Source organism: Cuculus canorus, chromosome 8 (assembly GCF_017976375.1).
Source record: "Cuculus canorus isolate bCucCan1 chromosome 8, bCucCan1.pri, whole genome shotgun sequence".
In the NCBI taxonomy this organism is placed as follows: Eukaryota; Metazoa; Chordata; class Aves; order Cuculiformes; family Cuculidae; genus Cuculus; species Cuculus canorus.
Window position 1 is genome coordinate 21341204 of NC_071408.1, and position 27128 is coordinate 21368331.

The following is a 27128-nucleotide window of genomic DNA, read 5'->3' on the forward strand; positions in this document are numbered from 1 at the left end:
ACTTGGTCCTTAGGTGGTATCTGTACAAGGAAAGATTGTTTTTTCCTATCAGTGTTAGAACTGGTGACCAGATACCCTAATCCCCCACAGCAGTCAGTTGATCGTGTCTGCGCACAGTGCTAGCACTCTCAAGTGGCCCATCTGTAGATCTTAAGAAGCCTGAAGTTATGTCTTTCTTTGCTGACTCCAGATAATCAGGTAAAGTTTTGTCCATGCCCCAAAGACAGATAATAAAATACAGAAATTCAGATAAACTGGAGGCAAAACATAACCTCAAAGTCATGTTTGGTTAATGTAAATAAAGGTGACATTTTCACTTGTAATTAAATTTAATCTGATTCACTGTATTACCTTTATGATTTTATTACCATCTTACCTTTATGATATTAGTAACCATTGCAGTATTTTTTTAATACCTTAAAGCAATCTGGTAAGGTAATTTCATTTCTTCTCGGCAACACTTGTGGTTATAAAAACATCTTCCACAATGGAAAAGACTATGAAACATTTACTCATCTGCCCCATTAAAAGCCTTTCTGGGGATAAGGGGAGAAAGGGGAAAGTAATGTTTTCCAGTACTCACCAAAGCTAGAATTTCATATAAAATTTTAATATACACACACGCACACCACACCTCCCCCCCACCTTTGCCAGGGATTATTTTGCACCACATATTGACATATTAATATACTTATATATTGAATTAATAGGATGGATTCCTGCCAAGAGTGGAGTGCATAGCACAGTGGATCAGCATGCTCTGCTGCCATTCAAGCACCCATTGGTTGTCCCTCCACCTGGGGTTGCCACATGAAGTATTGCACACAGATACCAGTGTCCCAGTTCTCCTCCATGGAGCACCAGCTGGGTGGCTGCAGTGAGGTGTCACATGCACTCTTTGGGGTTTGCATCCCCTCCACTGAGGTCAGTATATTTTGGGGTTCCCTACGCGCAGATGATGCTCAGTGAACTCAGCCCAGGCAGGTGCACAGCTCAGTGTACTCCAGCCCAGGGTCACCTTCCCATGGCTGCATGCTCACCACTCCATCAGCACAGATTTATTTCCATACTCTATTTGTAGGAATAAAAGACCCAGATAAGAAATATGTTTTTAATAGTAATGTCACAAATGAATGCTGAGGATCTTGATAACAGCCGTTAAGTAAAAGCAGGGGTGGAATAAGCATAATTTGTCTGTTGCCAGCTTCTCTCAACTGGATTTCATTTAGAGGAGGAAAAAAACCCCAATCATTGCTATCCAGGTAATAATGAAATATATTTGTTGTCAGCAACAGGTCAAAATGCAGAGATATGTTATTCTTAGTAAGCTGACTTCACATTTTCTGAGCTAAATACTGGATCCCTTTCCTCAATTATTCACATATGTTTTTTGGTTTAATAGTAACCCACATATTGTCCAGTAAAGAAAGATTGCAGTTTATGGACTTCATGGTGTCATCTAGAATACATATGTCTGCTTGGTCATTTCTTGTTCCAGAGGCTGAGCCAGTAAATTTGAGAGATGAAATTAAGAAAGGTGCCAGTATAAATTGCATCCCATTAAAATATAAAAATAAACAATGTACCCACCAAAGAGACTGCAGAGTGAAGAAAGTTTTTAATGCTTCAGCAGAGAGACTTAAATAAGAAACAAAGTGAGCCTGACGGTCACAGTTAATAGCTAACTGATGTTTCCCCCAGCATAAAAATGCTCTATCGTTCAGCGTGTTTGGAGGTGGCTGCCACTGTGTTCCAGCATAATATACTGCATTCCATTGTGAAATAGCATATATATAACTCTACATGATAAATGGCCACGTTTGCTGCTTAGCAAGTGCTCAGTAACTTTGATGTATGGTTTTGTCTGGTGTGTGGCATGTGACAGCAGAATTGTTGAGTAAAGGAGTACGTGCTCTGGTTGGAACAAACACGTTGTTTCTGTTATAAGTGCTGGAGCTGCATGGCACATGTATGTCTTCCCTTCTTGCTCTTTCTCTCTTTATTCTAGCCTCTCTGCTTCAGGCCTTCTGCAAAGTACATTACTTTTCTGCCCACATAGATGCGCAGGAACTGCTTTTCTATCAGTTCGGTTGATGCGTTTTCTTACCCCTTGAATTCTGCGTGGATCCAAGGCTCCATTGACCTTCAGAAGAGCAAAGTTAAAATTAAAGTAGCAAGCATGAGCTAGCCTTGAAACGTCTTTTTGTTTCCTGCTTTGGAGTTACCGTATAACCAATGATCAGAGCCATGGACAGGTTCTACAGCTGATCCATAATAGAGAAATTATGGTCTGCTACCTCATATAGAAAGCATAAGGGTACTAAGGGTGGAGTTCACCTAGGACAAAGGGAATTCAGTGGCAGTGGGCATGGATAGAGATAGATAAGGTGTAATTTGTGCAGTCAGGGATGTGCCAGGCAAGAAATGAGCAGTGGGAACAGCCATGGTGAGAAAGTCTCATTCCTGAAACCTCCTGCTCACACCATCATTCCCTTCTCTGTTTCAGCTCTGTGGCAGCAGGGAAGTGCCAGCTCAGAACACATTGCCAAGATGGGTGATGCTGTGCTCATATTTGTTACAAATCCCCTTGTCAGGTTGGGTCTGGAAGACTGGGCTGCTCACCAGTGGGGGTTTCAGTTTCCAATAGGAAAAACCAGAAGTTTTGAAGAGACAGATGGTGTTCACGTAACCAAACTCCATGTTGTCCCTGGAAAAAAGCACAGTGGGATATTTGTGACCAGCAGCAAATACATTTTTAACCAAGACAGCTTAGTGATCCCCCAAAGATGAAAGACCAAGGAGTTTTGGATTCCTCTCCTCCCATCATCTCCGGGTGACGCCTCACCAGTCAGGCATTAAACAGTGTCCTACAACTTGTGAGCCCCTGTGTTCTTAAAGAGATCACTTTCAAGTGTAATGCAGTAGAACCTCATATGATCTCCATATGTCCTGCTGCCTGAATATTTTGCAACTGATTCATGGTGAAAAAAACTTATAAACACATTATTTTGACAGGAGCAATTCTTGAAGTAGCAGGAGATATGATAGCAGAGACTTTGAAAGGAGGTCGTTATTATCCAGTAGCATTTTTCACTGTATGTCTATGAAATTTATGTCAATGAGTCCCATCCTTTGAAAAGAAAGAATGAAAAGTGCCCCGTAGGACAGGTGAGCTCCTCCCCAAGCCTCTCCATGACTATTTAGTTCCAGAGCTGCTTGCAGCTCTGCCAGCAGGGCTATTAGTTGAACAAGCCACAGATCCAGATGTCTCAGCTGGGAAAGAAAATGATCCAAGCTCTGACATATGGGTTTTCCTACAGCTGCAGTCGCAAGTGCTGACTCCTTTGCTGGAGCACACTGAGGGGCCAGATGGAAAGAAAAGCAACACCACCAATGCTACCCATAAAACTGGACAATTTGAGGCAGTCAACAATGAAATGGCATGCATACTTGTGACATGTAACTGGCTGTGAGAGCACAGCTCTGGGGGTGACATGGCTTGCGAGCTCCAAGTGTTGTACACAGGATGCAAAAACCTCAGGGTCTGCTAGTCTGATCGTCACAAATATTCTCTATGTGGCTGGAAGTTATTTTGTTTAATCTGGGGACATCAACCTCTTCTGTGCTAAAGGACTGGTTTTGATGCTCAAGATTTTCTTTTTCCAAAATAATGACCTGTGTTTGAGTGTCCATCCTGATACTCCTTAGAGGGATCTGCTTTCTGGAGAAGGCTGAGAGCACACTTCTCTGAAAACCCCTGCTTGAAGCCTTGGAACCACTGTCACAGCACTGTAAATGGGAATATACCTCTGAAGCTATTCCTAGATTGGTCCATCAGCAGAGTAACAGGTTGTGTGCATTTGCCACACTTTAGAGATGTGGGAGAAGTTGTGTGGCACAGGGAGCCAGGGCAGCAGTCCGAGCAGAGCATAACCTGGAGCAGAAGCACCAGGCTCGGCAGCTCTGCTCTGCTCATGAATGCTCTGGTTCCTCTTGCTCCAGTAGCGACCTGAAACCCCAGTGACAACCTCAGCCATAAACAAAACTGATGGTTTATTGCCTTATCTCAAACATAGCATTAATTTCTGCTGTGTGACCTGCCTGCCTGTTAATGTTTTGTAGGTTCATTTAATTAGTCCTGATTTTGTACCCTAATTTCTTCCTGTGAAAAGCAGCAAATGTTGCTCTCTGCACTTGACTTCAAATTTAAAAAGTGTTCAACCTCTCCGAAGCAAGATAATTCAAATGCAGCTTCTGCAATGCCCAATCTGGAATTATCCACAAATGGCAGTCCTAGAATTAAGAACAATTGCAAAGCTAGTCAACAGCAGAATGACGGAGTTAGCCTGGAAATCCCATACACCCACCCTAGTAGATGGCATCAGACCTTGATGATCTAAACACTGATGTATATGGGGGACTACAAAAGCTGAAGGAGAAGTGGAACAACAGACCCTTGGGGCTAGTCACTAGTCCAGAACATTTATTTTGTAATACCAATGGACACAGCTCTTGTACGTGGCACAGAGACAACCTGCCTTGCATCCAGGTGATATTTAGTATTGCCCTGAGACAGCTTGAAGGACCTCAGCTGTCCTCTGCAGATCTCTAGTATTTCTATAAAGAAATTTTGGTTTAATTTAGTGAATATGTAAGAAGAGCCCTCCTTTATATTTCTCCTTTCTGGACATTTCTTCCTGTCTTATGAAAGTGCATCCCTACCTTTAATTGCAGAAAGGTAGCTAATGCTAGTGGGAGAAACACGTTGCATTGACTGCTCAAAACACCTGGAAGAAGCTGGTTAGATTGCATGTTTTCAGTGTGAAGGCCTGTTCAGATCTTTGTGAATTTGCAGTAAATCAGCACTTAAGAACAAATGTTTCATTCTCACTTAAAAATTATTACAGTTAGAGGCTTGTAATGTGTAGTTTTCATGCAGGGGTTACATGACAGCAACTTAAATCTGTTCCATTTTCATCTATAATTTAAAATGTGTCATTTTGATCGATGAATTAGTAAAGAAACTCAGGATAATTTTGAAACTACCAGCTTAGCAAAGTTGCCTGACCTTGCAAATAACCTTTCCAGTTTAGAAGCCTTTAATAGCTTAACTATTAGCTAATCTCCTGGGAAACTTTTTCCCTGGGCAAAACTAGTATGGAAATACAACACCAGTAATAAGGTTTCCATCTTTCTTCTATCTTGATCTCTTTAATTAATTGCCATACAGTAAAAACATAAGACTGGGAAGCAGGGGATAAAAAAACCTTGCAAGGGGAGGGCAGGAGTTAACTGTAGGCTGTTTCTACCTTTTACCTGGCTTTTTTGCATAGATTCATTAGGTGCTGAAATATATTAGAAATTGTTAAGGCATAACTGCTGCTCCATTGCTTGACACTTTTGGCTGAAAGCTGTGAAATAGATCACTTTGTAATGGAAAAAAGCTGCTCCTTCTTATAATGAGCAAACTTTTTAAAACCTTGAATGTTTTGAAGGGCACCTCAACAAGCCCCTGAGAGCTTTTGTGTTACAGTTGTGTCGTAGTTGGTTCTTGGGTTTTGTGTGTTATTTCTTTTTTGGGAAGGGCAGTGGTTTTTCCAAGGGCAACCGAGGGCTGAATATACATGATTTGTTAGAGGCAAAACAAAGATTCATATGTAAGTGAAGAGTATAAGGTGGAAATTCATGGCCCAAGTGAAATGTGGACTAATGTCTATTTTAAAACAGGTTCCTAAGCATCTTAATTAGTTTATTTTTATTAAGTTTCTAATGCCATTTTATCTAATGCCCCCACTAATACAAGCAGTATGTTGAGCTGATGAGAGGTTCTCACTATAACTTTACCTGGCTGATAAAGGGGTTCTCATTTTACTTTACATCCATTTTGCGCTGCTTTTCCATGCTGTCTGGGGGAAAAAAAAAAGAAAATCTATTTTTTTGGCTAGCAGTGTGTGACCTTTTCATTGCTCTAGCTCTCTGGCAGCCCACCTCCAGGTTCGGGGGATGGCAGTCCTCCTTCCAGTAAGGACAGGGGCATCACTAGGCCAAGTACCAAGGGAGGCCTTGGGTGTCAGCTGTGCTTCAGGTGCTGCTGTCCCCACTGTGTTTCACCATGTTAACCCTATTAACAACTGCTGTTCCAGTAATAAGAAACCAAAGGCGTGCAACTGAAATGAAAGGCCCTTTCAAACCACAAATATGAATGTTTCCATTAAAAAAAAAAAAAAAGTCGTGTTTTCGTTTGTGTGTGTGTGTGAGTGAAGAGCTTAGTGAGACCTACACTTGCTTGCAAGCATTCTGCGTCTTTTGCTGGGACAAAGATCATCCACCATGCACGTGAATGTACAATTTATGTAGCAATAACTTGACTCTTGCATGAAGACATACAGAGTTTTGGTGCAGGGCAATGGAGTCACAGGGGCTTCTCTCAGACTTATCTTTAGCTGTTGAGGTTTAATTTGCAGTTGTGCACTTCCAGCATCTCCTCTGGCACCACCCATCCAGACTATTATCTCCAAACATCTTGCCTGCTGAGACTGCGCAGATACCAACTGCAGGTGATGGACTGACTGCAGGGTCCTGCTCTGCGAGCTCTGATTTTAGTGAAAATGAGCTTCATCCTTGCTCAGTGACTGGTGTTTCCTGGTGACCTTTGAACCAACACTTAAGCCCCTGGAGCACAGAAATTAGACTTCAGTCTGGAAGGACCTCTGCTCCAACAGATGACCTGTTATTTTATCTGAACAGGAGCAGCCACAGAGGAGCATTGGCACATGGCTTTTAGAGCTAATCACTCATGCTCTTTGAGGAGAGCAAGAATTTCACTCCCTCCCCCTCCAGTAACCTGGGACTTTATTGTGTGTCTGGATCATTTCAGGCTGATCATTCCTGAACTTTTTCTGTTTATTTTGATCCCTGGACCTCTGTAGTACACATGATGGAGCTTCTTCGCTTGAGTACATTGAGCCTAACTTTTTCCCTGGTGCAGGTCCGTGTTATCCCCCATCCATTTGTATCCCCAAGTATTTCATCCTTTTGGGATCTCCCCACGGAACCCTGAGTCTCCCATACCGAAGACCTGTCTTCTTGCCTCTTTCACTACCATCATTCATCCCTGATGATACACAGGCAGCAATCCAAGGAAGTGGTGAGAAGAACCAGCTCCCTCACTTCCTTTCTTTCCTATTAAGCCTATAGGGAAATCCTGAGGCTACAAGCAAATTAGAGAAGAAATTTTAGAAATTTTCATGCCCTGAGGCTCCTAAATATTTATCGTTAATTCAGTCCAGTTCTGCTCTACGCAACAAGAGCTCCCTGTAGGGACTGAAGTGCAGGGTAGCAACATACAAGCTCGTGTCCTAAGAAAATGACAAATGTCATAGCTGAGGGAGACTGAGATTCAAACTAAGAGCCCTTGTGACTGAATTTTGAAAAGCCCTTGGTAATGTGCCCAAAATGGCCCCAAAACTTAATGAGAGCAGTGGTGAGGAGGGTGAGCCCAATGGCTGCTCTAGCCTCCCTCTTCTCTCATTAGCTCTAAATCAGCTGCTGATTACCACCTCCATCCATCCAGTGGTCTGGGCTTGCATTGGACACTAAATCGCTTCCTCAAGGCAGGTGTTGATGGCAGGCTCATTTCAGACCTCATGACATTGCCATGGGGGCAGCACTCATAGGCTCACAGTGGGCAGGATGAGACACTGGGAGAGGAGAAACGGGTGCTGATGTAAACTCCTGGTCTTGCTGGCTGTGATATTGGATGCAGTTACTGTTAGAATTATCTTCAGAGATACTCAGCATCACAGGAAACTGAAGAAATTAACCTGTTGTGTCTGTCCAGAGACTCTCGCAGTAGTGTATCTCCAGCACAGTGGCTGTCACCTCCTTCTCTAATCTACAGATTTCAGGGTGATCCTGCATTTCTGGTCTCCATGGTGTTATCCCTGTACTATTTACATCACATGGTGTCAGTCAAGTCCAAACACTGGATGCACACACAGAGCTTTCTTGGAGGTCCCTGAGCTAATGGGACTATACCTGTCCTCATAACAAACTGCCCTGCAACCCACAGAAAAGCCATTTAAAGCAAGTGCTGGACTGTAAAGCTCCTGTCTAGTTTGGGACATTGCAACTGCAGAAGAGAATTCATGGCCTCTTGCAGAGGACTGCACGCAAAGTAAATAATATTATTTCAGAAAACAAAATTCATTTTGCAGCCCAAGACCAACTGCAACAGGATACGAAGCAGGAGGAAAAAAAGTAAAAATGCCTTGCCCCTGGGGCTGTTTATTATGTATACACCACTGTGCCTCGATAAACTCCTCCTTGAAAGAGCAGGACGAAAATAATTCTGCAATATGGAAACAAACTACCTATTTAAAGTGATTTTATGCCTGAATGGCCTCATTATAAAAACAGTCTGCATGCAATAACTTTTTACCTTTTTCTACATTATCCAATGAACTGCTTTTTGTCACTCTCACTAGTTTCAGTGCTTTCATGCAACCACCTTGGTGGAAAGCCTCCACGGTTTCCTTAGAAACATCTTCCTTCCTGGATGTTGACCCATGGCGGTTGAGGCAGCTAAAACCCTGGAGAGGTTCTGTTCAAACAGGAAAGAACAGACAGTTTAATGGGCAGCTTTGCAGCTCTGTTCCTCCATAGTTCACAGCAGATGGGAGTTATGAAAAAAAAATAATAACTAATGCTTCTTTATTTTATGGTCAGTTTTGTGTTGGTATTTTCAACAACAGCTAAATCTGCAGCTCATGGGCTATTGTTGGGTAGCAGTGGGGTAGAAATGGTTCGCTTGCAAAGTGCTGGTGCTTGGGAGACAGTTTCCCATGTGCAACTAGACATGGGAAAAAATACATGTTATTGAGCTTATAGGAGCATTCGTAAGTCAGTAGGACAAGGAAGGCAGCCTGAGAAGCCATAAATAATGTCACCTTTCAAGTGTCTTGCAGTGCTTGTATGTGAATGCTCTCCAATGTCTGGGCAGAAATAAGAGCCTGGCATTCAGCAGTCTGGAACAGAGCTAGGAAGAACACTTAGTCCAGGATGTTATTAAACTAGGCATATCTTCAACTGTTTGTGGTCAAACACTCTCAGGGACAGGTTTCCACCCCGTGCGTTGATCACTGCCATTGGCATTACTAGAGACATTGCTGGCAAAGTTGGAGGAGACTTCACAGTGACCATCATATGAAGGAACCCAGTGAGACCTTCCTGCCATGTACCTCTCGAAGAATTATCCCCACCCATATAAGACATCAGTGAGGACAAGTCCATGGGCTGGTCATGTAGGTGTTTTAGGTTTGCTGCTTCCTTGTATTTTTATTCACTTCCAGAGGAGCTCATGAAGTCTTTCAGCTGCGCTAAGATTTGGGCACTTGAAGCTGCCTAGATACTGATGGTATCTTCCAACTGCTGCCTGTTCTCCAGGTTTTGTAGCTTTTACACAAAGAATGAAATAACCAATAACAGTCAAATCATCAATTCTAATCTGCTTAACACTACAGTGTGCGCTCTCCAATCTGCTATTCTTGCTGCATACAGCAGGCACTGCCTTGGTTCATTCATTGTGTGAAGAAGTGCAAAATATCTTCAGGATATTTACAGCCTGGTCCAAGCTGCCCATGAATCCTGTGGTGAGCGTGGCATACATCATGTCCCCATCCAAAGGAGGAGAAATATCTGCTCACTACAGTGCAGTGCTGTGCTAATACTGGTGCACCAGGTCAGAGGACAGCCAACTTGAAGTGATACGGGACCACCAACAAACGCCATGCAGAGCTGGCCCAGGGCAGATGGCAGGGGATGTCACCCACGTGTCTGCCACTTCAGTGCACCCTCATGGAAGTACATTCATATTCAGAAAGTTTGCATTATTTATGTCTCTACTGCACTTGCTTAGCTGCTAAATTTATAGGGAAATCTTGGTTGCAAGGGCTGGGCATAAGCAGAGAGAAGGAACATGAGGCAAAAAAGGGAGAACTGTAATTAACAACAAAAATAAATTACGCAGGAGCATTTATCTTAAAGTTTTTAATAGCAAACATTACAGAGAGCAGGTTTTTCGAGCCAAACAGGAAGAAAAACAAACTACTACAGCCAGCTAACTCACAGGCTTTTAGGAGTCAGGTTATCAACCAGGGATGCACAGACAGGAACTGATGAAGCACAAATCTCCAGGGAAAAAGCTGAGGTTTTCAAAGAACACAAACACATAAAACCCTAAGATGTACTTACATTTATAAATAAGCCCAGGGAAGAGCTGGACACCTGATTCCCAACCTGAGGGTTATGAGCTTGAATAAAAGTCTGATGACTTGATCTAGGCTGTTAAAATCTGGAAATGGCTGTGGAGATACCTGCAAATCTTGGATAAAACAGATAATAAGAGTGACTGCTGATGGCCTGGATAGGAGAGCAAAGAAAAGCTGAATAACAGCTAGAAATGTGAAGGCCAAGTGTTTGGCAGTTCCATACTTTCCAAAGGACAGTGGTAGTGATGGAAAAGTGCTCCACAGCACTACACACAATCCTTAGAGCAGAAACACTGCTGTTAAGTCATATCAGAAACTATACGGCTCTTGAGGGATCCTGAGCTTTGCTTCAAGATGGTCTGCCATGGGCTGAGCTGCTTTTTATTCTTTTCTAAACATCTATCAACCTCCAGACAGTTTATATTTTCAATGACACAGTAATGGATAGGGTTTAATACCTATAGGCAAGAGTTAAATGGCCTCTTGGTGATGTGTAAATTAGCAAGTGGACAGTTGCCCCAAAGAGAAATGGCAAACAAATATTTATTAGTTATTTCAAAGAACCACAGCTATAAAACTTTGCAGTTTGACTACAGAGGTGTTTGTGTTTTTACTGAAACCAATGCTAAAGGTGACGGCTTTATTCCTAACCAGGGTAACATCTGTAACTCTGTGATTTACTGTCTTCAGGTAACAGGAAAAAAACCCAACAACCCAGAATGTGTTTTAATGTACATTGCTCCTGCAGTATGCTAAAAAGATGCCAAGAAGGAATTTAAATACCATTTTACGTAAGAAAAAGTACTGTTGGTTTCACTAAAATATCTGATCTTGTGACTGCTTTGCTTTTTATCAGAACAACCACCCATCTTCTGGGAAAAGTGCTACGGCTAAATGATGATGTAGTAGGTTAAATCTCTGAGTGCATTGAAGATAACTTCTTAATCCAGGTAACACACCTCTACCCAATGGGATGCAATTCTGGACCTGATGGTCACCAATGCAAGTGAGCTCATCAGTGATGTGAACATCAGAAGGAGCCTGGGCTGCAACGATCATGCATTGGTGGAGTTCACAGTCCTGAGGGATATGGGACAGGCGAGAATTATAGTCAGGACCTTAAATTTTAGGAAAGCAAACTTCCGGCTCTTCATTGAGTTGGTCAATAGGACCCACATGGGAAACAGTCCTCAGGGAGAAGGGAACAGAGCAGAGCTGGCAAATATTTAAGGATGCTTTCCATAGAGTGCAAGAGCTCTCAGTCTCCAGATTTAGGAAATCAGACAGGGAAGGGAAGAGACCAGTATGGCTGAGTCAAGGCCTGCTGGTCAGACTGAAGAGCAAGAGGAAACTGCACAGGCAGTGCAAGAAGGAACAGGTAATCTGGGAAGAGTGTAGGGACAGTGCCTGGTTTTGTAGGGATGGTGTCAGGAGGCCCAAGGTGCAGCTGGAGCTGAACTTGGCAAGGGAAGCAAATAACAAGAAGGGCTTCTATAGGTATGTCAACCAGAAAAGGAAGGTTAAAGAAAGAATACCCACCCCCCCCATGAACAAAAAGGGTGACCCTATATCAACAGATGAAGGCTGAGGTACTGAGGTACAAATTTTTGCCTCAGTCTTCACTGGCAACCTCTCTCTTTACCCATTCTGTGTCAATGGACAAGATGGGGACCGGGGTGTAAAGCCCCTCCCACTGTAGGGGAAGATCATCTTTGTGACCACCTGAGGAACCTAGACATATATAAGCCTATGGGACTTAATGAGGTGCATCTCAGAGTCCTGGGGAATTGGCTGATGTGATTGCCAAGATACTCTCCATGACATCTGAAAAGTCATGGCAGTCAGGTGAAGTCCCTGGTGACTGGAAGAAAGGAAACATTCTACTCATTTTTTAAAAAGGGTAGAAAGGATAACCCCGGGAACTACCAACCCACCAGCCTCACCTCTGTGCCTGGGAAGATCATGAAACAGATCCTCCTAGAAGCTATGCTAAAGCACATGGAGGACAGGCAGGTGATTCGAGACAGCCAGCATGGCTTCACCAGGGGCAAGTCCTGCCTGATCAACACAGCAGATTTCTCTGATGTGGTAACCACATCAGTGGACATAGCAAAAGAAATGGATGTGATCTATCTAGACTGCTGTAAAGCCTTTGACACAGTCCTCCACAACATCCTTCTTTCTAAATTGGAGAAAGATGCATTTGATGGGTGAAAGGTTCAGTGGACAAGGAATTTGTTGGATTGTTGCATTCAGAGAGTAGCGGTCAGTAACTCAATGTCCAGATGGAGATCTGTGACAAGTGGTGTCCCTCAGGGGTCCATACTGGGACAAGTGAGGTTTAATATTTTCATCGACGATATAGACAGCAAGATCAAGGGGGAAGATTTAGATTAGACATTAGGAAGAAATTCTTCACAATAAGGGTGGTGAGACACCGGATCTGGCTGCTCAGAGAAGTTGTGGATGCCCCCCTCCCTGGAAGCGTTCAAGGCCAGGTTGCATAGGGCCTTGAGCAGCCTGGTCTGGTGGGAGGTATCTCTGCCTACGGTAGGGGGGGTTGGAACTGGATGATCTTTAAGGTCCCTTCCAACCCAAACCATTCTATGATTCTAAAATGGAGTTAACAAGGAAGGTAACAGGGAGAACATGAGTATTAGAACATGTAATAGGGCTTGACACAGTATCCAAAACTGTTGAAAAACTCCATTAGCAACCTGGAGGATGGAACAAAGAGCGCACTCAGCAGAATCAACAGAATGGTTGATGGGTGTGCTGCTCGTCAGGAGGACCTCAAAAGCTGGAGAGATGGGCCAAAGGGAATCCCACAATGTTCAACACAGGGAAGTGTTGAGTGGGGAGGAATAATCCCATGCACGCGGCCAGGCTGTGGGCTATTTGGGAAGCAGCCTGGCAGAACAGGATCTGTTCAGCTCTGGTGGACACCAAGCTGAACATGAGGAGCCAGAGATATACTCTCATAGCAAAGAAGGCCACCAGCACCCTAGGCTGCATTAAGAAAAGTGTTGCCTTCAGGTTGAGGGAGGTGATCCTTCCCTTCTACTTACAATGGTGAGACACATTTGGAATTCTGGGCCCAGTGCTGGGCTCTCCAGCAAAAGAGAGAATGGACATACTGGAGACAGTGCAACGGAGGGCCCCAAAGACAGCTGAGTTACTGGAGCATGTCACAGGAGAAGAGGCAGGGATTGTTTAACTGGCAGAAGAGAAGAGTCAGAGGGACTGTATCAAATACCTGACAGGGCAGACTAAAAAAGACTGAGACAGACAGTGCCACCCAGTGCCAGAGCAAGAGGCAAAGAACACAGATTGATATAAAGGAAATTCCACTTGTATGTAAAAAAAAGCTTTTTTTAAAGTGAGAGTGGTTGAACACTGGACCAGGTTGCCTAAGGAGATTATGGGGTGTCCCTCCTCTATCTATCTTCTAAGCTATCTAAGCCTATCTAACCTTAAAAATTGTATTTAGACACCTAATTACCTAGCAGGATATTCAGAAATACTGAGGGGAAATAACAAACCTTTAGTTCAGCAGAGACCACATGTGAAGTAAAGCATTGTCTAACAGGAATGAGGTTGTCAGGATCTAAGGAAACAGATACATTCTTGTTGTCTTGTATAGACATCTTAAACGTATATATCTGGATATTTATAACCTGGATGTATTTCCTAAATTACAGTAACTTCTAATAAAGTCCTTGTTGAACAATGAGCAGTTTGGCATTAGGCAAATAATTCAATGTTAATATTTTCCTAGAATTTTTAAGATGTAACTAAATTTGCTGTTATTTGGTCAAGTTACAGCAAAATTAAATTCCTAAAGCTACATATAGGTTGCAAGATTGGAGCTTTCACAGAAAGGCACCAGACACCTATAAAGGAAAAGGAAATGATGAAGGCACCGAGGTGTGTGCCATGGCTGAATCTTCTCAGTTTACTTCAGTGCATCTTCAATAAGTGCTTGAGTGAATGAATGGCCTGAGCATGTACAAGGGGGGTTGGAGCTTGAATAGACAGTGCTGTAAATTTGAACTCAATAGACAGCTCTTCAAAAGTTATGGAAAGACCCTGAAATCCATTAGTCTTGCTGTGTGCTATTTTCTTACTCTCCCTCAGGCACAGCAGTAACTGCTCCTGATCTGAGGGCTACAGTTTAGTATGAATTTATAGATGATCATGGCATGTACACTTCAGTCCAGCCTGTGAAATAACTTGTGTTTCAGTGACCCCAGCGTCCAGAGTCAACTTGGTTAAGGAAATGCACACTGAGAAGTCATAAAAGAACCCAGGCTCTCTTTAACTCCACGGACACTCATGAGTGCCTGGAGACATCCATCCTTCAGGCTCTAGTTTCCTACAGTTTCTCTCGTATCTTCATGGACCGTACAGTCACCCTGCACAATGGTCACTCTTCAAAACATAGTCTCCAAATGTTTGGCTTGAGGATTAGAACAAAACTTGGTGAGACTATTCTGATGATTTTAAAACACAAAAGAAAGTTTGATGATAATTGTTCTCTGCAAGACTTTCCCAGGTCTGTAGGGAAGCTGTTTTCCAGCTTTCTGTGGGGAAAAGGTTACTGCTAGTCTGTTTACTGTGGGGAAAATGCATTTTTTTCAGTATGCATGAGAGAATAGTGGCTAAAGTATTACACTGCTCTGTTCCTGCTAAATCACCTTACAGCTGAGACTATGACAAAAAACCCTGCTTTCCTCAAAGGAAGACTTCATTTTTCTAGAAAGACATGCACTAGCACAAATTAAAATTCTATTTGCTTAGTTTGCTTGGAATTCTAATTGAAAGGCTTTTGCAATCTTCATCACACCATTTGTTCCTCATTTAATTGAGTAATGCTACTGAATGAAGTTAAAAAGAAAAAGCAGCTGTATGACTTTCTTATGAGGCACCTCAGCCTAGTTAGCTGTTCCTGGGGCACTTCGAGTATGTGTCATCAGGCAGCTGGTCCCAGCCTCCGGAGGCTATATATTCTCTATTCTTCCTTAGGGCACATGAGTATTAACTTGAAGAATCCTTCTATGCTTCATCAAAAGCAAGTTATCCAGGTGCCTTCCAGGAAGATTTTACAAAATGAGAAGCAAAAGAAGGGGAGGAAGAAAAATAACTCCAGGATGAACTTGGATGAGCTGTTTTTAGTGAGGAAAATTCCTTTATTAACCCCTCCAAATCAGCTTAGCTGTTGCTGGAGTAGGGAGGGGGAAGTTGCAAAGGTAACTGAAATACATTAAAAGGACAAAACTCCATTGTCTGTGCAGAAAGCCATGATGCATCAGATAAATCCTTATGGACTATCTGCACATTTACGCTGCTTTTATGTAAAATAACTGGACTGACACCCATAAAGTGACTGTGCTTTCCATAAGTGCTGAATCCAGATCTCAGAGACTCGGTCTGAAAGTCACATCGGTTTTCCTTAGTCTGTAATCTCCCTAGACATTAGAACGAAAGGTGAGTTTTATACCAACAGTGAAGTCCGTTCTCATATTTTATCTTTGCCTAGAGAATAGGACTTTTGACATAAACCTGGAAGGTAGTTCAAAGCCTCGCCACATAAACACACATCCATTTTTTGTACTTTAGGAATAGGTAATGTAAGAGTTGAAAGGTGAAGGTTATGGCAGTTCGTGTTTATTTCACCAAGAGCCAAGAGATGGGAAACATCTGGCACTTACACACCATGCAAGTCTTAAAAACAAAGAGACCTAGACTTTAGTCCGGCTGAGCAAGCACTGGGATAAAAGCTAATGACAGGCTGCTTATTTAAAGGGATCATAATACAGAACAGCCATGTAGGGAACCAGGGAGGAATTGGGAGGGGGGAAATGAGGGGAAAATCTAGCTTTGTATTTCCAAGTTAAGGGTCAAAGCCTGACTTCAGTTACACTCCAGTGTCAATCCTGACCTGCAGGCCTTATACAGCATGTAGGACCCTCCAGATTTCACCCTTTCCTGGTTCCAACATAATGAAATGGTCAAAGCACTGCTCAGTAGTGCTGCTGATGTGTTTCATGTGTGACAATGTAGAAGTCCTCAGGACCAATTGTTTTCATGAAAGTGAGAGGAGGGTCTGAGCACAGAAGTGACTCATGGGGGTATAAGTTGTCATGCTAGTGTGAAAAGCTCATCAGCGTTACTTGGGAATGATAGAGGTGCTCACACATATTGCTGTAGCTTCCCTGGAGCAGGTCTTCACCTGCTTTGCATCTTCTTGCAAGGGCTTGTCCTAAAAAGTTGTTTTGCAGAGTGGTGCTCCCTCCTGTAGAAAAATACCAGGCTGAACATGTTAATTTATTGTGGCAGCTCCTCTTCAAAACATATCATGTCTGATCTTCCATCTTCTTTACTCAGCCTGGAGAATAAAATGGTGTTTTCAGCAGGATCCATTTTGACAAGCAGAGATATACCCAGAAACAGAGATGTTATGACTCTTTTGTCCCTTTCCCCACTGCCTGTTGATATTGTACGGGCAACGGTCTCACATCAGCTCAGCCCATGTGGGTGGGCTGCATGGTCACTCCTTGCCTCCCCAGCCTCCTGACTTTGCCTAATTTCTTATCCACATCCTAGCAGTCACGTGAGAGCTTCATCTCCCACCACCGAAAAATCGTGTAAAAGGAAAAAAATAGGTTTATGTGTTCACGTGTTTTTTCACGTGCCACTTCTCAGCTAAGGACACACATGCCGTAGCCATGCTGCTTTGATGACAATGTGAGAATCTTACTGATAAGGAGACCTCCCGTTTCTGCATTTGTCAAGTTAATTCTTCAATTCCAAACCCTCAATATCACCAAGAATTAATATTAAACGTCTCTCCAGAGCAATGGGGAAATGTGGACTCCTCCTTTCAAGATTTTAAAGCTAACTATTGAAAACTGAGTATTCTATATTTTGTAGCAAATATGCATTAGAGTCTTCTAATAACATGCTGGTTTTAAAAGAGAAAAGAGCTGTCACAGGCACACAACTAAGCAGCATCTAGCAGGACGTGTCCCTGCCCATGGCAGGGGGTTTGGAACTAGATGATCTTTAAGGTCCCTTTCAACCTAAACTATTCTATGATTCTTGATCCCGTAACGTGTGATAAGGAAGCAAAGGTTACTGCCCTAAAAAAGAGATTTCCAAAGGTAGCTACATGACAAGAGCTCAAGTGCTAATTCTTATTAAGGCTGGATTTGCACCCAACTATAAGATTTGTGGTATCATACCACCATTGCCATGTGCCAGATAAGCCACATGCTGCTAGAGCAGAGACAAACCCCAATTAATTGTTCACATTTGTGAAAAAAACACACGCCCTTCCAACCTCCTTTATAACAGCAGGTTCTCTAGCATATCAATATCGCCTTAACTTCATGTTGGACCAGCTATGTTCTGCCTTTCCACAGCAGGGGTGCAGCTAGCACAGAAATATAAAGCTGATATAAATTCCATATCATGTCCCTTGGCTAATTTGACAAAATACAATCATGTGTCCGTGCCTGATCCACATTAGATTTATAGTCCTGGGTGAGCTGGTAGTGCACAGATCTGGTATTAATAATCCTGGAACCACAGCCTAAATCTATTAGCGGGAAACAGTTATGTGATTCTTAATCCTATTTTGTGTCATAGCAGATGACTGCAACCAAGATGGAGCAGAAATTACATGGTTTTGCCAGGTTAAACTTGCCGTGAGTCTGAACTTCTGGAGAGTTCAAGTCACTCCAGGAGCTAAGATTAAAACTGATGTTTTGGGGGCACTTTATACGAATTGAACCTAGAAATCCAAGAGCCCAAAAGATTAAGCTTTGTCCTGTAAGAATCCGACTCTTTTTACTTGAAAGATGCTTATATCCCATGCAAACAAACGTCATCTGAGTTTGAGAACTGACCATTGGAGCAGGATGAAAGTATACATGCTTAACGTAATTTGCAAGCATGGTAAAGATTTGGAAGAAGTATTCCCTGAAAACTTAATGAGACCCTTTCTGCAAGACTCTACCATAAAAATGCAACTCCCTTCTTTAGAATGATTTTCCCATTCTAAATATCTGAAAACCATAATCAAGCTGTTTCCTCAGCAATTAAATGTTTTATATACTACATTTCTTCAATAATACTAAAACTTTTTTTCTGTAATTTAAAAAAGCTGTTCCCTTACAAACACATTATTAAATTAGAGTTTATAGGTCCTGCAGTGGGGTAAATTATGATTGTTTTATTAAAGTGTTCTAAAGACTGGAGTTTTACATGTTGCTCATTACCATCAGTTGACCAGGCCCATGAATGCTGCAGAGGTGCAAGCTGCATCTCATGGAGTCCGTCTGCACACCAGGAGGGAGTTTATATTTAGTTTTCCAAATAATGGGGTATCGCAGAAAGCATGTCCCAACTGACTCCAAACTTCTTATGTGTAACACCCATTGTCTATGTTGGGGTTGTCGTATTTTCTCTCACAAGCATTGAGAAGGAGGAGGAGGAGGCTGTAGCCTGTTACTGGTTTCTGCTTGCTTCTTTGCAAATGACCCTGCTTCTCCACAACTGCTGTCCCACCAGGAGCTCCTGAACTTGAAGCACCACACACGCTTACCAAACCAAAAATCATAAAGTATTGGCAACATCCAGACTGCATAAGGATGCAAAGAAAATGCAAACTCATTCCAGAGGTCTGGCCAGGCTAAAAGCCTTCATGCCTTTACACACTTCTCTGTGTTACCCTCCCTGGATTTATGCTGATGTTAAATTTGCATCACGGAAAGGAAAAACATATCCCCAATATTAAACAGGGGCCGTGTTTGGAGTCAATACTGCATTTCTCCACTTCTGCAGGCTTGTGTCTATAATTGATAAGTCTGTGTTTCTGTCATTCTGTTTTCTACTGTTAAATTGCTTTGCAAGAACAGAGTTGCATGCACGTGCTGTCATGGAACCGAAGCTCCAACAGCCTCAGTAGGGGCTGATCCTGCAGGAGATCTCCCTTGTCTTCTGCTCTGAGCAATTTCTGTGCACTGCATTTTGCACTGAAACAGGAAATTAAGGGCTGTAGGAAAGCAACCTTTGGCCTTTAATTCACTTTTTAATAAAATCATTAAAAGAAACCTACTCCCTGCCAGACATTATGGGAAATTGCTTTAATGATACTTTCAAGCAAAACGCTCACTCATGGCTTGCTCAATAGCTTCAGCTTGCTTATTTATGTGTTTGCAGCATGAAAATGGTTTGAATTACAATGCCAGGCTAGAAAATTTTATATGAACCTGGCCATGGTAACAACTAGAGGCCAGGTTCTTTCCATTATACACGTCTCTCACACATAAACAATAGTTATAAATCTTTGCTAGAAAGTATCAATAAGTTTGAGCCAAAGATGAGCATCAACACCCCAAAAAGACAAAGAGACAAGAGGGGAGTTGTGTGTCTGCAGTCTGTGCTGGGAACAAAATGGGTACCATTAACTACACAAATGATTGGCACACAGCAAAGCAAACACGCAATTTTTGAGAGTATCAACCTATCTGTCCAAAGCTTAAAATGTCCAAAACTAAAAGCCTCCGGCTGTTCTCCTATTGACTTTAGAGTTTGCCATTGTGTGTTTGCGTAGGTTCTGGTGAAAAAATTCATGGCATTCATGTACAAGGGAAGAGGCAAATCTTGCTTTATAATTGTAAACTTCATAACTTACCATTTGGGCATGTATAAATCTGTTTAGGAAATGTTATTAATTAAACTGAGCCTATAGATAGGTAGATAGTTAGTGAGGATACCTTAAAAATTACATAGACATCTGTGGTAAAGCAAATTCATTGTTTAGTTACAGCAGTGAAATTTTAAAAGACTGAGTAATTTCTATCTAGTGCAAAATTTACCTTCATGTACTTTGATTGCTTTTTTCTTATATAGAAAAATGTTAGTCAACAAATCTGGTAGTCAGTTTTCTACAATCAATAAATCCTAAGTCCAAGCCACAGTAGCTTTTATGTCTGTATGTTGTAAGAGTAAATTTACATCGTATGTCAAACATTACATGTGAAGACAAAACCAACACTGATTTCTAGTCCTAAAAGATATATGTCTATCCATAAAATCAGCAAGCTGTGTCCTGCATACAGTTGGATGATCATACTCCGACCAAATGGCTTTTTGTCTAAGACTGGAGATCTGTCAGACTCAACTGTTTTCCAGAACCACATCTGTTTCAGGAAACTTAGGGGAAATGCAAGGCGAGCCCCTGATTTTCTACCAGTGCTGGGGGAACCTGCTTCCTGGGCTGTGGAGCAGCCAAGAGGTCATGCCAGGTTCCCAGAGAAGAATTGAGCCAGCAAGAATTGAGCTCAAATTGGAGCTGTGCTGCACACCCTTCCACAGCAGAGAGCCAGGCATCCTGGTAAAGTTCAGTTACCAGAGGGAAATGAGAAAGGAGGAAAGACCCAGCTGTGGTAATTAATCACAGCATGACTTGATAGCACCAGTGTGATCTTGAGAAAAGCAAGAGGGAGTGAACAGACACAAGGGAGCAGAGAAGCCTTTGCAAGAGGCGTTGATAAGAGCCCATTGAGGATCTGGCATGCATTGCTGCACATCTTCCAGACAGGGCAAATCCCAGCCAGAAGAAAGGCAGGAAAGGGCAACTGCAAAGAACAGGGAATAAGCAGCCTTTCCTAGAAAAAGAAACTTAAAACCTGTGGTACCTTTAGTCTACTGAAATGATATCTGAGAAGGACTCTATCTATCTAAAAATACATTGGAGAAGGGCATTGGAAAGGAAGAATACACTGTGCTAATTTAAAGAGCAAATGTGGAACAAGAAGGATGGGATATAATCTCTGCCCATCACTGCATAAACATATAGGAAGCTCCACCAACTAGAGGAAAGAACAGTCACCACAGTTTTAAGGTTCCTGGTGTCTACTCAGAAATTGCCCCAGCATGCTGGAGGTAGCAAAAATCTTCATGCAATGGTCATAACTACTCATACTTTCCCCCCCCCCCCCCCCCCCCCCCCCCACAAAGTGAAGAGCTGTATTTCTAACTATGGAAGCCTGCCCCTGGGAGGCTGGGATACATGGCAGATAGGGAAGATGGAGAACCAGAAGAGAGGACCTGTTTGTCGGCTCTTTGGTAGTGTCATTTTTTTTCACATCCTCCATGAAAAAAACACTTCTTTTGGAGAATACACACTGAGAGTATTTCCAGAACATTTTTTACTATTTTCCAATGACATGAGAGTTTATTTGGGTGTACTTCTGTCTTCGGTTTGTTGTGTCCCTGTTCTTGGCTGAAAATCTCCACTGATGAGTAAGGAAGGGAACGCCACCTATTCCCACAAGTAAAGAGGCTTTTTGAGCTGCAATCTTCAACAAGAAGAGCCCTTTCTCAAGGAAAGAATTTATTATAAAATCCCTAAAGAAAATGAATGTATTTCTGAAATGAGCTCTGTATCTAACACGACACCAACTTGCTGGGAAGTGACTGGGTGGAGGCAATTGAATCTCAGGCTGGATCTGGTTAATATAAACTGCCACCTGGTGAATGCTGAAGAGTACTTTTGCCTTTGCTAGGCGTGGTCTAGTTTACATTTAGAAGAAGTGATCCTCAGATATTCATGTTGCACTATACAATTTGGGGTTATAATGCAAGTAGGGATATAATGAAATCATTGCATTACTTTCTTCCAGCTACACTGCAGCGATTATTCTAGTAATGATCTAATAATAATTATGAATTAATTAGAACAATATTATTCTAATAATAATAATGGGTTCCTTCTAAAGCCCCCAGGCCAGAGCAACCTGAAATCAAGCATTTGTAGCTCTTGCTAATCCAACTATTTTTTCATCCAAGATCAAGTTATTTTAAAAGCCCATCCTGCTAAACCTGTGGTAGCCGTTGGTTACATAGAAATGACAGTAGTTCCTTACAGAGATGGTGAAGGATGCTAAGGGCAATGCACGAAGTGTCCAGACCCTGTGGTGATAAGGGCACAGTCATGCCTAGGGGAGATTTGGGATGCCAGGCTGCAGCAGCTCTTTTCAGACAGCTTGTGGCATCACAGACCTGCTCTGAAGCCTATTGACATTGAAGGTCCCCACTGGCTTTTATCAGCTTTGGCTCACATCCTTGGCATCTGGTTCATGCCTCTTTATTTACTGTGACGTGCATATCAGAAGTAACCTCCCATGGAAAACACGCCAACTCATCTTCTTTCTCAAAGAAGCCATTTAGGTGTGATTGTAATCTGTGATTTCATTGCTAACCCTTATTTGCCTTTGCAGTTAGACTCTAGAGATAGAATTTTATTCCTTTGGCACAGCTCAAGCATTGTGCTGTGCAAACCTATCTCTCTATCTCATGCTTACTTATGTAATAAGTGTGTATGTGATGAATAATAAGTACATAGGTGTTATGGGCCTTCTTTGTATTTCCTTGGCACTATCAATAACCCTTAAAAGTGGGAATAACTCTCTTTTGTGCCAGCTTAGAGCTATCTTCATACAGTCCAAGCATTGTAAGGAGTTTCTGAATAATTAATCTTTAAAATATAACACACACACCCCAACTCTAAATAACTCCTGCATGCTTTCTTAGTTGAAATGGGCAAATGAAAGATGGGGAAAAAACAGAGTCAAAACAAGGAGATAAGATAGAGAATCCAGCCACAAACGCATGGATTTCCCCCACACCCAAACTGACAGTATCTCAGCTAATGAACAACAGTGGGGGATAAGGATGGGGTATTAGACAATGTTGTCTGCTATTAACCACCAAGCACATTCCCAAAAAGTAAGTGCCAAGCTCTTGGCGCCGCAGCAGTAGATGTGCAACCTGTCAGGCTGCCCAGAGGCATCTGTGTGTGCAAGCTGATGCAGCCAGTCTCTTCTTTCACTTTTAAGAAACTTAAACAGTTATAAATGCATGCACTTTTTAGCTTTAGCATCTGTATTCACCAGGGTGAGATGGTCAAGTAACTTGAGTGAGGCAGGACGTTTGGCGGTGTGATCACAATTTCAGTGGATGTTTTACTTCACTATTTTTTTCACAAACAATGAATTGGCGTGTGGCACACCTAGCCAGAGGAGGATATAGTCCATAAGGACACAGCCTACAGTATTACTTGCTGCTTTTTATTCACTGTCCAGCTCATGTTGCTGTTCCTGAATATCAGTCTCGCCCTGCCCCAAATGAGTGGGTCATTGGCATATGGAAATTGAGCTACTGGATGGTCTCTGTACGGCAAGGTGAGACATAAAATGGCCCAGAGTTTAAACATGCAGCACAGCTCTGGCAAAATTGTTGGGCTGTGTTTTTTTGTTGGGTTAATTTTACAGCAGGATCATCTTAAAAATGACAGCTAGTTTCTGCTTTTTCCAGTCATCTCGTGTTTTGTCTCATGCCATCTGAAGTCTCTCAAATCCAGCCAAGCACATCTTTTGTAAATAAAGGTTGAAAGAGCTTTGTTTTGCAGTCACATAACATGAAATTATATGTAATATATGAAGTTAAAAACAAACAAACAAAATTGGAGTGGTTCACAGGGATAATGCATTTCTTGTCTGACTAATACAAAAGACATTGTCAGAGCACTCCCAGAACCACCATCTATAAACGGCCTCAACCTTTGAAATCCTGCAGCCGTGTATTTGTAAAACGTTGATGAGCTGGCAGATGTAGGTGGTCTTCCTCCACACCATGAGATGTGGGCTGAATTTAACTTCTCCTTCATTCAAGACTCTACTGGACGATGGTCACAAGTAATTTTATTTGTGCAATGGCAGTGTCGTTGTGGAGGGAGAGATCACAGTGATTTATGGTATTACACCTGTCCACAGCCAGAACAGCTTTGTTCCAGTAAAGGATGGCCCAGCCATGCAATTTAAATCCAGATCGAGGATGGGCTCACAACCAACCATTCAATTTGATAGTGTGGTTTGGATTATCCATGCTTATTTCTGCTCTCTGCATTGCAAGAGATTGTGTTGCTGGTGGCTGCAGGCTTACATTTTATCACTAAGCTGCAAGGAGACATAAATAGTCTAACTATAGTTGAATCTGCCAGAGGAACCGTATGAAAATCCCAAGAAGAAACTGATTTTTGGATAGCACTTCCTTAGACTTCAGTAGCAATTGTGATATCTTGCAAAGGTTGGTGTTTTGTGTTTTTTTTTTTAAATAAAATAAATAAATAAAAATCTTTATGATGACTTTAATGGGAGAGGAAAATTGAGTGCCTGACTTTGCAGCTTTTTTTGGGATTTGGAAGGATTTTTTACATACTAGGGATCAGGACTTTTACTACAAATCACTCCCAAACTCCACCAAACTCCCTCTGTCAAAGGGATAGAGTGCTTGAAATATGCTCTGTGCACCCTGAGGGCCCTTTAGTCCTTAACACCTTGGTCCCTGGTGCTAAACAACTGTCAAGCAAGACTTCATGCATTTAATGCCATTACAGCAGGGCAGCTTCTTACCACACAAAAAATTACCCAAAGCTCTAAGTCTGTATTGCAAAGTTATAAATCAACCCCAATTACATAAGTGGACAAGTTCAAGTTGAAGTTATCAAGTATGACGGCTTGAGTGGCATCCTGTACGTCAGACCCAGAACTGAATGACCCCTCTTTTCCTTTTGCCAAAGAGACAAATGGTGAGAACGTGTCAGATTTTATCTCTGATTCATGTTTTTAGCTGGAGACATAGGAAATTTTAAACTGAAAATAAAGTCTTTCTTGGGGTGTGTTACAATCTTTTCCTGACAAGGTCTTTATTTTTAAAAACAAGGCAATAAACAGAACAACACCCAAACAATGACAAGATTGAACTATACAGATGTTTTTTAAGCATTTATCATCAAACAGATACTGAGGTGCTTGTCTCCAAAAGCCAGCACTTGAATGACTTTCCTTGCAGCAGGACAGCGTGGCATGCCTTGGTCTGTGCTGCTACCCTGTCTGAGATAAGTGCCTGCCAGATCTTTCATCTTTATCCCACTGAGAGAAGGTCCCTGGAGATCCCCTGTTGAAACATCAAAGCACTGATTCCACACTCATTCTCCCATCATGAGGTTCCCCAGGACCATGATCTGGCCATGACATCTTACAGAAAACAGCAGTTGCTCTTGTACCATCATAGATGATCTGTGGCCAGGTTAGAACACTTCTATATGTCAGAGTGCTATAAATGGGATGCGTCCAGATGGAAAATAGAGATTTTGGTCCCTACATTACCCTCAGCAAAGCAAAGCTCCCCCACATTAAAAACAAGACAAAACAAAACAAAACAAAGCAAACCAAAACACTGTCAGGAAACATCCTATTCCTTCATTGCAGAGCAGTCAGATCATGCAATGTTAGCACACCCATCTCAAGCAGACATGCATTGCCCTTTCCCTTTGTGTTAGATAAACAGCACAACCCTTTCCACTAGCAACCAAACAAACTTGACAGGAGCATCATTTATTTGATCATTTTTAGAAAATTCTGTTGATGTTATTTTTAAAGTGGATTTATCATTCACAAGACTGTATCACTTTCTGAAATGAAGGCAACAAAAGCTCTTGACATTCACAGGAAAGGGACAGAGGAGGACCTTCACACATTCTTGAAAGCTCTCTGCTGCTCTTCTTGCTCTTCAGCAAAAAGTGCAGTGAAGTCTCACCCGTGGACATGCGTATTCTGCAGAAATTGCCAAAAACATTCCCTGAGTATTAATGATCTTCTGTCCCTGAGAAAGTGAGTGGGAAGGTCAATGGCATTGACTCATTCAACAAATGAAGGTGATAGCCTTGTAGTGGTGACTGCCATCACCGACAAACTGGTCTTAATTCAGAGTAGTACTTGTTCTTCCTGCAACAGGACTTTAACCAGTGCAGGTTAACACTACAGCAGAAAAAAAAGACAGCTAGAAACCTTACAGCCATCCAGCTTAAAGTCTGTATCAATAACAAACAAGTGGGATTGTGTTTGGTTTCCTGGCTGCACCTGGGCCACCACAGTGGCTCATGACAGCCATGCATTTCATGTCATGCTGGCCTATCCTCTATAAAGCGGGAGGGACTTTTTTCCAGAGAAATTCTGTAAAGTATGGTGACTGGTAGCAGTAGCATTTGTAAAATGTTTTATTTCATGCAATTATTTTCTTATTCTGCAAAAGTATTTTTCTGAAACGATTCCCTTTTGTTTACTGTGCAGTAAGGCTAATTAATTTCACCTGAAAATATTGCTTTTTAAAACTGGAAATATCCGTTTTTCTGAAGAAAAGCTTTCTGATCAGCCAGGCCTGTGGTGAGGCTGTGCTTATTGTTCCTTGATTGGAAGAGATTTTGTGTCACGTGCAGACAAAAATGTGATTATTAACCCTAATCCCTCCAGTGAACATCGCACCAGTTGTCCAAATGTCTCTCTCATGCTGATAAGGGGGGAAAACACCAATGTAAAATTTATTGGTCATCAGGCAGCATTTTGTGGCTGGAATTTTCCAACGAACTCAGCGTCTCTAGTAGTGGCCAAACATTCGCAAGAAGCTCTTCGTAGTCCAAAATAAATGTCTACATCGTTAGAAGACAGGGAAAAATTAGGCACTGTCTGGGAAGAGATTCCATTTTTTTTATCACTTCCAAGTTTTATTTCTGCACGTGAATTTTATCCTTGGGTCTGGCTGAGCTAGAAGTGTCACAGGATGCTCTGCAGCTCTGAAGAGCGAGCCAAGCATGGGCACTGTTGATGCATGGGCTGCCTGTGCACCTGGAAGCACTGCTTCAGTGGTACTGGAAACTGCTGCTCCTGGAAGGTCACTGCAATTTAGGGATGGTCTGGCCATATCCTCCATCTCTGGGTCAAGTAAAGAGTG

At 42.2% G+C, this 27128-nt stretch overlaps 1 long non-coding RNA gene across 1 annotated transcript in view; it reads right to left on the bottom strand.

Moving 5' to 3' along the window:
• Positions 1 to 727: 727 nt before the first annotated feature.
• LOC128852836 (uncharacterized) overlaps positions 728 to 27128 on the bottom strand; it is a 345800-nt gene continuing 319399 nt past the window's right edge. The window contains exons 4-6 of the long non-coding RNA XR_008450889.1: positions 10252 to 10381; positions 8441 to 8602; positions 728 to 2707 (exon numbers count right to left, since the gene is read on the bottom strand). This is a non-coding gene — a long non-coding RNA (uncharacterized LOC128852836). The remainder of the gene's footprint in view (positions 2708 to 8440; positions 8603 to 10251; positions 10382 to 27128) is intronic.